Source organism: Haematobia irritans, chromosome 3, assembly GCF_050003625.1.
Source record: "Haematobia irritans isolate KBUSLIRL chromosome 3, ASM5000362v1, whole genome shotgun sequence".
Classification (NCBI taxonomy): domain Eukaryota; kingdom Metazoa; phylum Arthropoda; class Insecta; order Diptera; family Muscidae; genus Haematobia; species Haematobia irritans.
The window spans coordinates 214682565-214697091 of NC_134399.1; the positions used below are offsets into that span (position 1 = coordinate 214682565).

The 14527-nt window shown below is 29.3% G+C and overlaps 1 long non-coding RNA gene across 1 annotated transcript in view; it reads left to right on the forward strand.

Moving 5' to 3' along the window:
- Positions 1-626: 626 nt before the first annotated feature.
- The window catches only part of LOC142232072 (uncharacterized), a 31361-nt gene continuing 17460 nt past the window's right edge, over positions 627-14527 (forward strand). The window contains exon 1 of the long non-coding RNA XR_012721008.1: positions 627-753. This is a non-coding gene — a long non-coding RNA (uncharacterized LOC142232072). The remainder of the gene's footprint in view (positions 754-14527) is intronic.

A 14527-nucleotide genomic window follows, 5' to 3' on the forward strand; every position in this document is an offset into this window, starting at 1 on the left:
AAATAAATAGATGTTTTTTCTACTTTCATTTACAATTATAGTATATATCAAACGAATCATTTTTCAAATCAATAGAAACCTTTTCCAAATCATGTGAAACCTTTTTTAAACCAAATGAAATTAAATGAATTTTTATCGAATAAATTGCTATAACGCTATACCTTTTTGTTTAAAAAATGGTTGAAGAATTATGTGTCACTTTGTTACGTGTGCACTAACCACTGCTAAAATTATTTAACAACCAAGTTTTATTTTAGAACTGCTAGCTTTCTTAGTCAAATAATAGACGTTATTGAAATCTTTCGTGTGACTACAATGTGGAACGCCGTTCGGACTCGGCTATAAAAGGACAAGGAACCTAGTCATTGAGCTTAACATGGAATCGGACAGCACCCAGTGATAAGAGAGAAGTTTACCATGTGGTAGCACAATGGACTGAATAGTCTAAGTGAGCTTGATACATCGGGCTGCCACCTAACCTAACCCAACCTTCGTGTAATGAAAACCGTTTATAGAGAATGTGAACTTTTTCGTGAACGTGATTTGTTTCGGAAAAGTGAATTTGATCGTGTGCGTATTTTAAAAGAATTTCTACTCACGCACGTTTTTTTTAGGTTGCTGGTTTGAATTTTATTCTCGACTCACACGATTGACGGGTATACTCTTATTGAAGCAGAAAACTATTTCGGCAGCAGACCATAGACATTGCAATAGGACCACGGTTGCACAGTTGGTAGAATTCTACCAAAAATGGTAGGTTTCTTATTGTTTGGTAGATTGGTAGAATTCTTCACATTTTGGTAAATTTTGCAATATATTCCTCTTTGACAAAATTTTCTTTAAAAATAAAATTTTGGCAAAATTTTCTTTAAAAATAACATTTTTACAAAATTTTCATTTAAATAAAATTTTGACAAAACTTTACTTAAAAATAAAATGTTGACACAGTTTTCTATAAAAATACAATTTTGACAAAATTTTCTTTAAATATAAAATTTTGACAAGATTTTCCATAAAAATAAAATTTTGATAAAATTTTCCATAAAAATTATATGTTGACAAAATTTCTTATAAAATATATAAAAACCAAACTTTATAAAAACCAAACTTTAACAAAATTTTCCATAAAATAAAATTTAACAAAATTTCGCATTAAATAAATATTTGACAAATATTTCTATAAAAAAAAATTTTGACAAAATTTTCTTTAAAAATAAAATTTCGACAAAATTTGCCATAAAACTAAATTTTTGGCAAAATTTTCCATAAAAATAAAATTTTGTCAAATATTTCTATAGAAATAAATTTTTGATAAAGTTTTCTATAAAAATAAAATTTTGATAAAATGTTCTGTAAAAAATTTTGACAAAATTTTCTCTACAAATAAAATTTTGATAAAATTTTCTAACAAAAAACAATTTTAGACAAAATTTTCTATAAAAGTTATATGTTGACCAATTTTTCTATAAAAATAAAATTTTTACAATATTTTCTTTAAAAATAAAATTTTAACAAAATTTTCCATACAAATAAAATTTTGACAAAATAAAAATAAAATGTTGACAAAATTTTCTATAAAAATAAAATTTTGACAAAATTTTCTATAAAAATAAAAATTTGACAAAATTTTCTATTAAAATAAAATTTTAACAAAATTTTCCATAAAATAAAACAAAAATTTCTATAAAAATAAAATTGTGACAAAATTTTCTATAAAAATAAAATTTTGACAAATTTTTATTTATAAATAAAATATCGACAACTTTATATGTTGACAAAATTTTCTATTTTCCATAAAACTAAAAATTTGGCAAAATTTTCCATAAAAATAAAATGTTGTCAAACATTTCGTAGAAATACAATTTTGACAAAGTTTTACTTAAAAATAAAATTTTGATAAAATTTTCTATAAAAATAAAATTTTGATAAAATTTTCTTTAAAAAATAAAATTTTGATAAAATTTTCTATAAAACTAAAATTTTGATAAAATTAAAAAAAAACAATTTCGACAAAATTTTCTATAAAAAAACAATTTCGACAACATTTTCCATAAAAATAAAATTTTGACAAAATTTCCCTAAAAATAAAATTTTGACAAAATTTCTTTAAAAATAAAATGTTGACACAATTTTCTATAAAAATAAAATTTTGACAAAATGTTCCATAAAAATAAAAATTTGAAAAAATTTTCTATTAAAATAAAATTTAGACAAAATTTTCTAAATAAAATTTTGATAAAATTTTCTAAAAAAAACACTTTTGACAAAATTTCTTTAAAAATAAAATGTTGACACAATTTTCTATAAAAATAACATTTTGACAAAATTTTCTATAAAAATAACATTTTGCCAAAATTTTCTATAAAAATAAAATTTTGACAAAAATTTCTATAAAAATACAATTTTGACAAAATTTTCCATAAACATTATTTATATAGAAAAACATTTGGACAAAATTTTCTATAAAAATAACATTTTGACAAAATTTTCTATAAAAATAAAATTTTGACAAAAATTTATATAAAAATATAATTTTGACAAAATTTTCCATAAAAATTATATGTTGACAAATTTTTCTATAAAAATATAATTTTTACAATATTTTTTTTTTTTTAAATCAAATTTTGACAAAATTTTCCATAAAAATTAAATTTGGACAAAATTTCCCTAAAAATAACATTTTGACAAACTTTCTTTAAAAATAAAATGTTGCCACAATTTTCTATAAAAATAAAAATTTGACAAAATTTTCTATTTAAATAAAATTTTAACAAAATTTTCCATAAAATAAAACAAATATTTCTATAGAAATAAAATTTTGACAACATTTTCTATAAAAATAAAATTTTGACAAAAATTTTATTTAAGAATAAAATTTCGACAAAATTTTCCATAAAAATTATATGTTGACAAAATTTTCTATAAAAATAAAACTTTTACAATATTTTTCTATAAAAATAAAATTTTGACAAAATTTTCTATTTTCAATAAAACTAAAAAATTGGCAGAATTTTCCATAAAAATAAAATTTTGTCAAACATTTCTATAGAAATAAAATTTTGATAAAGTTTTATTTAAAAATAAAATTTTGATAAAATTTTCTACAAAAATAAAATTTTAACAAAATTTTATCTAAAAAATAACTTTTGATAAAATTTAAAAAAGAAACAAGAAAATTTTCTATAAAAAAAAACAATTTTGACAAAATTAAAAAAAAAAAAACAAAAAACAATTTTGGCAAAATTTTCTTAAAAAAAAAAACAATTTTGTCAATTTGGTCAAAATTTAATTTCAATAGAAAATTTTGTCAAAATTGTTTTATTTCTATAGAAAATTTTGTCAACATTTTATTTTTAGAGAATATTTTGCCAACATTTTATTTCTGTAGAAAATTTTATCATAAATTTATTTCTATAGAAAATTTTGTCAAAATGTTATTTCTTTAGAAAATTTTGTAAAAATTGTATTTCTATGGAAAATTACGTCAAAATTTTAGTATAAAATTTTCCATAAAAATAAAATTTTGTCAAACATTTCTATAGAAATAAAATTTTGACAAAGTTTTATTTAAAAATAAAATTTTGATAAAATTTTCTACAAAAATAAAATTTTATCTAAAAAATAACTTTCGATAAAATTAAAAAAAGAAACAATTTTGACAAATTTTTCTATAAAAAAAAAAACAATTTTGACAAAATTAAAAAAAAAACAATTTTGGCAAAATTTTCTTAAAAAAACAATTTTGACAAAATTTTCTTTAAAAATAAAATGTTCCCACAATTTTCTATAAAAATAAAATTTTGACAAAATTTTCTATTAAAATAAAAATTTGATAAAATTTTCTGTAAAAATAAAATTTTAACAAAATTTTCCATAAAGTAAAATGTTGACAAAATTTTATTTAAAAATACAATTTCGACAACATTTTCCATAAAAATTATATGTTGAAAAAATTTTCTATAAAAATAACATTTTTACAATATTTTCTATGAAAATAAACTTTTGGCAAAATTTTCCATAAAACTAAAATTTTGGCAAAGTTTTATTTAAAAATAAAATTTTGATACAATTTTCACACAATTTTATATAGAAATAAAATTTTGACAAAATTTTCTATAAAATTAATATTTTGACAAATTTTATAGAAAATAAAAATAAAATTTTGACAAAAATTTCTATAAAAATACAATTTCGACAAATTTTCCATCAAAAAAAATTGATTTTCTATAAAAAATAAAATGTTGACAAAATTTTCTTTAAAAATAAAATTTTGATAAAAATTTCTGTAAAAATAAAATTTTAACAAAATTTTCCATAAAATAAAATTTTGAAAAAATTTTCAATAAAAATACAATTTTGACAAAATTTTCTATAAAAATTATATGTTGACGAATTTTTCTATAAATAAATAATTTTCACAATATTTTCTATAAAAATAAAATTTTGAAAAAAATTTCCATAAAAATTAAATTTTGTCAAATATTTCTATAGAAATAACATTTTGAAAAATTTTTCCATACAAATAAAATATTGACAAATTTTTCTATACAAATAAAATTTTGACTGACAAAATTGTCAATTGTATCAATATTTTGTTTTTAAAGCTAAAAATTAAATGATTGTTTTTCGAAACGAAGTTTCTTTAAAATTTCCCATTCGGAAACATTTGCAATTTCCCATTAAAGATCATATACTTTTTACTCAAAAACATTGTATATATTTATTGCTATCACAAAAGCAACGTGATTATGATTGAAAACTACTAGTCCAGGGTTACGATATTTTAAATAGACTTCAGAATGTTCAACAACATCGATTACAATTTTAAATTGCTTAACTACACAAACCATATAAAGATTAACCAGTATATTGCCGCCAAGAAAGTGAATACGTACATCATACTTGTATTAATTCATTTAAATGAAATACTAAAAAAAATTATTGTAATACCCAAGTAGACTTTGTAATTTCAATGTAGTCTGGTTATATTAGGATGGAAATAGTGGACTTTCGAATACACTAAGTGCCTTGTTTTGCAGCAAATACAAAGCATTTAAATCAATCTTTTATAAAGTTTTAATTTATAATTAATGAAACAAGATGTAACACGTGTTAACACACCAGTTTTTACTACTTAAAACAATAGACTATATTTCTGTAAGTACTGTATAGCAAGTATACTGGGTGACATGAAGTATTACAATGGTAATACTGGTTACAATTGAATGCTAAATCGCTTATAGTTGGCGAGTAAAAATTTGTCAAAATGTTATTTCTATACAAAATTTTGTTAAAATGTTATTTCTATAGAAAAACTTGTCAAAATTTTATTTCATAGAAAATTTTGTTAAAATTTTATTTATATAGAAAAATTTGTTAAAATTTTTCTTATATAGAAAATTTTGTTAAAATTTATTTCTATAGAAAATTTTGTCAAAATTTTTGTACACTTCTCGGAGATGTATTCTAGCTTCGAATGGACTGTATAATGTGAAGATGATTTACTCCCAGAAGTGTAAACGAGAAAATCCCAGAAGTGACAAATATGGAAATAAAACAGATCGAATCTTCAATTTTGATGCAGGTTTTATTTGGGTTGGTGCTGCTTACCGCTCTAGTGCTAATACACAAGTAATTCTCTTAAACCAAACCATTTAGGATCTAACCAATTTCAATATGTAGTTTTAAAAAATTGTAGTTTTAGGTTGAAATAGGACAAAGATATTTGTTCTTCAAAAAAGCTTTTGTTAACTATATAGAGTTACCATATGGTTGAGAACTTCAATATGAGATGATCTTATACAACTACGTTACAACTAGCTAATATTTAAATAATTCATTAATTAATAAATTCAGAATATTCAGAAAATTCAATGACAGCAAGAAAAGAAAACAATGATTGTTGAACTGGATTCAACATGCCGCCGGGCTTGCAGTATTGCAATGTTAGAAGTGGCAGCCTCCGGAGATTGTCCAGCCGAAAATGGTGCTCTGGGCTAGGGGCATACTGGAGGACGTTTGGATGAGTCCAGCACGCAATATTTTGGGCAGCTGGTCGTTTCCCATGAGAATTTCAACATTGGTTGGGTCCCAGAAATGTGGGTCAGCCAAATCGGTCAAGTGGTTGTATATGGTTCTTAGTTTTGGTTCATCGGTCCTTTTTGGAAGCTTAGTAGGAATAACAGATTTCACAACACCAACAATTTGAATTTTCACTAGTGGATCATAGTATGATTCCAAATTTAGAGTGCAATATTCCTTGCCATCCCTCTTTGTAGTACGGGTATGTAAGCGTTCAACCAAAGAGCGTAATATGACCGTCTGTACTTCACCGGTACTTAGGAGTAATCTTGATTTGGTGGGTCCGTTTGGAGTTAAAACACGTGCAAGAGCAGTTGGAAGAAAGACGTGCGTCCTGGGCCGTTGGCTTAGACGTTCGCACAGATACGATTGGGAACGTGCAATTCGTTTGGATTCCCCTCCACTGGAGTGATTTCTGGCTATACGGGCCCTTCGGCTTGGCGATGATATATTACGAGATCGATGGTTGCCTGGATACTCGTCCATATGAATAAGAGTGTGATGGTTGCGTTGACACACGACACATGTATTTCTCGACGGACGCCAGCTTCGAGTGTGAGATGTACATAGGCAGTTATAGCAAAATCCTTTTGCTCTTATTATCTCCCTTCGCTCAGACACGGTGAGTCGTTGGAACGTAGGACAATGTTTTAGGAAGTGTCTCCCTTGACAGATACGACACTTCGGTAGGCTTCGTGCACGGCTGAAAAGGTAAAGTTTATTTGATGTGTGAACAGAATGTTACAATCACTACTATTACGCATTGGGAAGGATGCACAATTTAACAAGAGGGCGAGTGATTACCCCGTTTCGTGTTCGTACTTCCGCAACACGAACTCTAGAATCCTTGCCATAGAATACTTTTACAACTCTTCCAAGACACCATTCGGTGGGTGGAAGGTTGTCCTCTTTAACAATTACAAATTCTTCCCCCTTCAAATCCCTCTGGGTCGATTTCCACTTATATCTTCTTTGTAGTTCGGAAACATATTCATTTTTCCATCGCCTTGCGAATATGATTTGCAATGATTTTAGCTTCTGCCATCGATTCATCAAAGAAAGATTTTCAGAGTACTCCTCAGGAATTGCCATCAATGGTGCTCCTCGGAGCAAATGGCCAGGTGTCAGTGCAATTAAGTCCGATGGGTTCTCACTGATGGGCGACAATGGCCTGGAATTCAATACACTTTCTATGCGAACCAGCAACGTAGAGAATTCTTCAAAGGTAAATTTTGTATTCCCTGCAACTTTCCTTAAATGGGACTTCATGCTCTTGACAGCTGCTTCCCACAACCCTCCCATGTGTGGTGCATGAGGAGGAATAAAGTGCCAAGAGAAACCATGCATCCCATACTTTTCGATTACAGACTTTTCGCTACACGTTAGAAAATTCTTATACTCTTCCTTTAAAGCTCTATTAGCACCTACGAAATTCGTCCCATTATCCGAGAAAACCTTTTTAGGGAATCCCCTGCGTCCCACAAACCGATTAAATGTTGCAAGAAATGCCTCAGAAGTTAGCTCAGAACAAGCTTCTAAGTGAACTGCTCTGGTAGACAGACAAACAAATATTGTCGCGTAGCCTCTTTGAAGCCTGGCGTTTCGAAGCCTCGAAGTTTTTATTTCAAACGGCCCCGCAAAGTCTATTCCCGTATGAGTGAATGGTAGCGAAAAAGTGCATCTCTCAGGAGGGAGAGCCGCCATTATCTGGTTTCGAATCCTATGTTTGTAAATGGCGCAAATTTTACAGCTATGGATACATTTCCGGATGGCATTCTTTAAACGAATGACATAGAACTCCTGTCGGATTGCTCGCAGCATCGTTTGATGCTCTGCATGAAGAAGTATCTTGTGGGTATATTCAATGAAAAGTTTACAAAACCGAGAATTTTCTGGCACAATGATAGGAAATCGTTCATTATAGCTCATATCAGAATTTGCTAAACGTCCGTTGACTCGGAGCAATTTGTTTTCATCTATGAAAGGATTCAGAGTTATCAGCCTGCTTTTTGAGTGTATGCCTTGATGTGATGCAAGAGCTTTATATTCATCAGGAAAATGAGAAATTTGAGCAATATGTATTAAGCGAAACTTGACGAATTGTATTTCCTGTGCTGTTATATATAGTTTCTGCAATTCTACGGAATGTTTCTTTTGGCATTTTCTAATGAATCGAAACATATAACATACAACACGAAATGCACGATCGATTGAAGAAAATCTTTCCAAGATATCTTCCAATTCGATTTGAACATGAAACGTTTTAACTTTCTTTTCTAGAGAGACTTCCTTTCGAGGAGGCTGATCGGGCCAAAATTCTGGGGGTCGAACTAACCAGTGCGGACCTCTCCACCAAAGTGAACTTCCCTTTAATTCCAATGGAGAACAACCTCGAGTTCCCAAATCTGCCGGGTTTTCGTGTGTTGGCACATGCCGCCAATTGGCGTTACCTACGTTATCCAGTATCTCCGAAACTTTATTTGCCACAAAGGTCTTCCAATGAAAAGGGGGTTTCTCCAGCCATGACAGTGTTATTGTAGAATCTGACCACAGATTGATTTTAGAACCATTCAAATTTAAATGTTGGCAAATCGCTTTCAATAACCTGGACAATAAAGCTGCGCCGCACAACTCCAACCTAGGCAGACTAATAGTTTTCAGTGGCGCAACTTTACTCTTTGAAACTAACAAGTGGCAGGAAGTAATATTGTGGGCGGATCTTGAAAGAACGTATACACACGCGCAATATGCTTTCTCCGATGCATCACAGAAACCATGAAGTTCAAGCTTACTATCGGGAGAGTAATTAATCCAACGAGGAATGTGAATTTTTTCAATATCAGAGAAATTGGCAATAAACGAATTCCATTTTTCAAGTGAAAGTGGTTTTACTTCTTGGTCCCAATCTGTGCCATCCATCCACAGTTGTTGCATGAGAATTTTCGCTAAAACTATGATAGGCGACAGCCAGCCAGCAGGGTCAAATAACTTGGCCACAATCGATAAAATTTTCCGTTTTGTAATTGGAGAACAAGGAATAGAAATATTGGAAATTTTGTAAAAAAATTGGTCAGTTACAGCATTCCATCGTATTCCCAACGTTTTGGTATCGCTAGTCTCTTCAAATTTTAAGAACTCCTCATCCAAGAGATCCTCTGAGGGCAAGTCTTGAAGTATAGACGAATGATTTGCTGTTAACTTTTTTAAAGGGAAACCAGCAGTACTCAATAAATCGATTAGTTCCCGAAGATATGACTGTGCTTCCTGTATAGTATGTCCACCAGAAAGGATATCATCTACGTAGATTTGATTTTTAAGAATGGAAGCAGCAACGGGATGAGTGGCTTTCCCGTCTTCACTCAACTGTAGCAGAGTCCTTATTGCCAGATATGGGGCACAATTTACCCCAAACGTAACAGTCTTCAAGTAGAAATCCTGGATTGGTTCGGTTCGAAATTCACGAAACAGTATTTTTTGAAACGGCCTATCAATTTCATGAACGTAGATTTGTCGATACATCTTCTCGATATCTCCATTAAATACAAATTTAAAGAATCTCCATCTTAGAATGACATTTATCAAGTCGTTTTGAAGTGTTGGGCCAGTATGGAGAATATCATTTAACGAGATACCGGTGGACGTTTTCTTAGAAGCGTTGAAAACTACTCTTACTTTGGTTGAAGAGCTCTCCGGCCGAATCACCGCATGATGTGGTAAATAGAATGAACGATAACAACAATCTTCAACAATTTCATTTGGTGGAGCCCACTCCATATGATCGAGTGTAAGATATTCAGACAAAACTCTCGAATACTCAGCCCCAAGCTCTGGAGACTTTTCCAAAGTCTTTTCCATCCGTAGAAACTGACCCATAGCAGCAGGACGTGAAGATCCGAGTGCAAAGTCGGGAGGAAGAAGCTGTCGAAATGGCAACCTGACCATATATCGGCCATTGGGCATACGTTTCGTGGTGTTTTGGAAAAAATTTTCACACCAGGGATCATTTTCAGACTGCGGTTTCGATTTTGGGACTTCTTCTAACTCCCAAAATTTCCGTATGTCGTCATTTATCGAGTCATCATATGCTACAAATGATGAGAATGTAGTTATATTTCGAGGTCTCGGTGGACCACTTATTAGCCATCCAAATTCAGACTCTTGCGCCAAAAGACTGCCGAAAACGTTTCTCTGAATCCCAACCTTTATTATCGAAGGGAAAACATCGCTGCCCAATAGCATATCTATTGGACCAGGTCGGAAAAAATGTGGATCGGCTAAATCGATTTCATTAAACCCTGACCAATTAGTAAGCTGAGTGGGGGCAGAAGGCATCAAATTTTTCAAGTTCGAAACAACCAAGGCCGAAGTACGAATTTTGAAATTTGATTTGCGCGATTTCAGTGTGATGTAGCACATCCTTGATGAATTTTCCAGATTTGTCCCTCCGAGTCCTGAAATCCTCGTGAAGGATTTTGTTGTCGGAATTGAAAATTTATTTACGATTCTATTCGATATAAAGGACTCTTGAGAACCCTGGTCTATGAAAATTCTAACCGTGAATAAAGTTCCCAAATGTTCTAGCTCAGCTAAAGCTGTGGGCAAAACTGTTCCTTCACCAGAATCGGCGAAATGGGATTGAACATTGTACGTGGTACTATGGGGGGGTTCATCCGAAGTTGCTGCATGCTCATCGGATTGAGCGTCAACATGGAAAGAGCCTGCCTGATATGATTGGTTTCCTTGTGAACATGCGGCTCTCTGGTACGGGGTTCTTGAATTTCCACTACGATTTCCAGTATTATTACTATCAGGATGCAACGTGGAATGATGTTTTTGCTGACACTTCTGGCACACATATTCACTCTGGCAATCTTGGATCAAATGTCCGTATGAAAGGCAATTTTCACATATGTTATTGGTTGACACGAAATTTTGTTTTCGACTATGGGGCCAAGATTTGAATTTGGGGCAGAATCTTAAGGCATGATTTTTCTTACAAGCCTTACAGGGACGAAAATTGCTCTCATTGGCGGCATAAAAGTTCTGCGATTTGTTACTGGACGGCTGAGAATTGGAAGGTTTCCGCATGTCAGAAAGCGATTCAATCATATTTAATCTTTTCGAAATAAACTCATCTAATTGGGACCAACTGGGCATCTGCTTGTGATCGATAATTGAGTTTTCCCATGCACTCAAAGTCTCGTCTGGCAACTTAGAAGAAACCCAAAAGACAAGAAACGGATCCCAGGATATAACAGAAATATTGTACGTTTTCAATACCGAAAGAGCGTTATTAATAGTATACTGTAGGTTTCTTAGACTTTTCCCTCTTTCTGAATTTACACTATCCATCTCAAAAATCCTACGTAATTGATGATTTATGAGAATACGCTGATTCTCGTATCTCTGCTTCAAGGCATCCCACGCTAATATAAAATTGTCGTCCGTTAAGGCGAATTGCTTTACAATTTGATTTGCCTCCCCACGAGTTTTTCCCCTCAAATGGAAAAGCTTTTGGGCGGGAGACAATTTTGGGTGATTTACATAAATGGCCGTAAACATATCCCGAAAGCTCGGCCATTTATCATATCCACCGGAAAACATTTCCGTATCGCATGGTGGAACTTTAAGAGAACCTCCGGTATCTTCCACAATCTTCACATTTTCGACTTTTGTTTGAACAGTGGACCTATCCATTTTCACCTGCTCAATTTCCATTAAGTCCAATATTGAAGCCTTGCATGTCTTGTATGACTTCAATGTGTCCGAAAACTTTCCACTCATCAATTCCTGAATATCCTTTGTAATCTGAGGATCTGAGGATGTCATATTAGTTTCATAAATTAGGACGAATTGACGCCACCGGCGCTCCAAATCATCAAGTTCCACTTTCAAACGCGATAATGTATGTGTGGAAATGTCGACTTTTTCAAAATCCGCACAATACGTAACCACTTCGTCCGAAAAAAACGTAAACTTTTGGGAAGTCATGTCGTCTTACTTAAAAAAAGAGAATGGATGGAACAAAACAGAAAACCTGTATCGACTGAAACACTTTATTCCCAATACTATTGAATATATCTTCCAATCCAATCAGTCTTTTGGTATAAAAAATTCGTGCGTATTATCCGGTTCGAAGGACCATGTACACTTCTCGGAGATGTATTCTAGCTTCGAATGGACTGTATAATGTGAAGATGATTTACTCCCAGAAGTGTAAACGAGAAAATCCCAGAAGTGACAAATATGGAAATAAAACAGATCGAATCTTCAATTTTGATGCAGGTTTTATTTGGGTTGGTGCTGCTTACCGCTCTAGTGCTAATACACAAGTAATTCTCTTAAACCAAACCATTTAGGATCTAACCAATTTCAATATGTAGTTTTAAAAAATTGTAGTTTTAGGTTGAAATAGGACAAAGATATTTGTTCTTCAAAAAAGCTTTTGTTACCATATGGTTGAGAACTTCAATATGAGATGATCTTATACAACTACGTTACAACTAGCTAATATTTAAATAATTCATTAATTAATAAATTCAGAATATTCAGAAAATTCAATGACAGCAAGAAAAGAAAACAATGATTGTTGAACTGGATTCAACAATTTTATTTCTATAGAAAATTTTGTTAATATTTTATTTCTATAGAAAATTTTGTTAAAATTTTATTTCTATAGAATATTTTGTTAAAAATTTTATTTCTATAGAATATTTTGTCAAATTTTTATTTCTATAGAAAATTTTGTCAACATTTTATATCTATAGAAAATTTGGTTGAAATTTTATTTCTATAGAAAATTTGGTCAAAATTTTATTTCTATAGAAAATTTTGTCAAAATTGTTTTATTTCTATTGAAAATGTTGTCAACATTTTATTTCTGTAGAAAATTTGGTCAACATTTTATTTTCTATAGAAAATGTTGTCAAAATTATATTTCTATACTAAATTTTGTCAAAATTTTATTTCTATAGAATATTTTGACAAAATTTTTTTTCTATAAAAAATTATTGTCAAAATTTTATTTCTATAGAAAATTTTGTCAACATTTTATTTTTATAGAAAATTTGGTTAAAATTTTATTTCTATAGAAAATTTTGTCTACATTTTATTTCTATAGAAAATTTGGTTAAAATTGTATTTCTATAGAAAATTTTGTCAAAATTGTTTTATTTCTATAAAAAATTTTCTCAAAATTTTATTTCTATAGAAAATTTTCTCAAAATTTTATTTCTATGGAAAATTTTCTCAAAATTTTATTTCTATAGAAAATTTTCTCAAATTTTGACAAAATTTTATTTCTATAAAAAATTATTGTCAAAATTTTATTTCTATAGAAAATTTTGTCAACATTTTATTTCTATAGAAAATTTTCTCAAAATTTTATTTCTATAGAAAATGTTCTCAAAATTTTATTTCTATAGACAATTTTGTCTAAATTTTATTTCTGTAGAAAATTTTATCATAATTTTATTTCTATGGAAAATTTTGTCAAAACGTTATTTCTTTAGAAAATTTTGTAAAAATTGTATTTCTATGGAAAATTTCGTCAAAATTTTAGTTTTGTAGAAATTTTTTTCACAATTGTATTTCTATAGACAATTTTGTCAAAATTGTATTTCTATAGAAAATTTTGTTAAAATTTTATTTCTATTTAAAATTTGGTCAAAATTATATTTCTATAGCAAATTTTGTCAAAATTGTATTTCTATAGAATACAAATTTGACAAAATTTTATTTCTATAAAAAATTATTGTCAAAATTTTATTTCTATATAAAATTTTGTCAACATTTTATTTCTATAGAAAATTTGGTTAAAATTTTATTTCTATAGAAAATTTTCTCAAAATTTTATTTCTATGGAAAATTTTCTCAAAATTTTATTTCTATAGAAAATTTTCTCAAAATTTTATTTCTATAGAAATTTTTTGTCAAAATTTTATTCCTATAGAAAATTTTGTCAAAATTTTATTTCTATAGAAGATTTTGTCAAAATTTTATTTTTATAGAAAATTTTCTCAAAATTTTGTTTCAATAGAAGATTTTGTCAAAATTGTATTTCTATAGAAAATTTTGACAAAAATTTTTATTAATCCATTGAAAATTTATGAGGTCCTATGAATTCTACCAATCTAGAAAACAGTAAAAAATACCATTTTTGGTAGAATTCTTACAACTGTGGTAAGCGGATATAAACCTAAAAAATATTTAAAATGGGGGAGTTGATAAACAAAGTTTTATTTTCTTTAAAATTCATTCTAAGGGAGCTCTTGACAATAATCTTTTAATCTTTTTAATCTTTTGTGAAATGTAGTAGAAAGTATTTTTTTTACTTTCTTAAAAATTGTATTTTCCATCCCTGATATGTAGAGAATTTTCCCCACTCTGCCTCAGATGGTTCGATGAGTAAAAGCTCCAAATCCACGAAATCCAAGCCGTGGTAGGA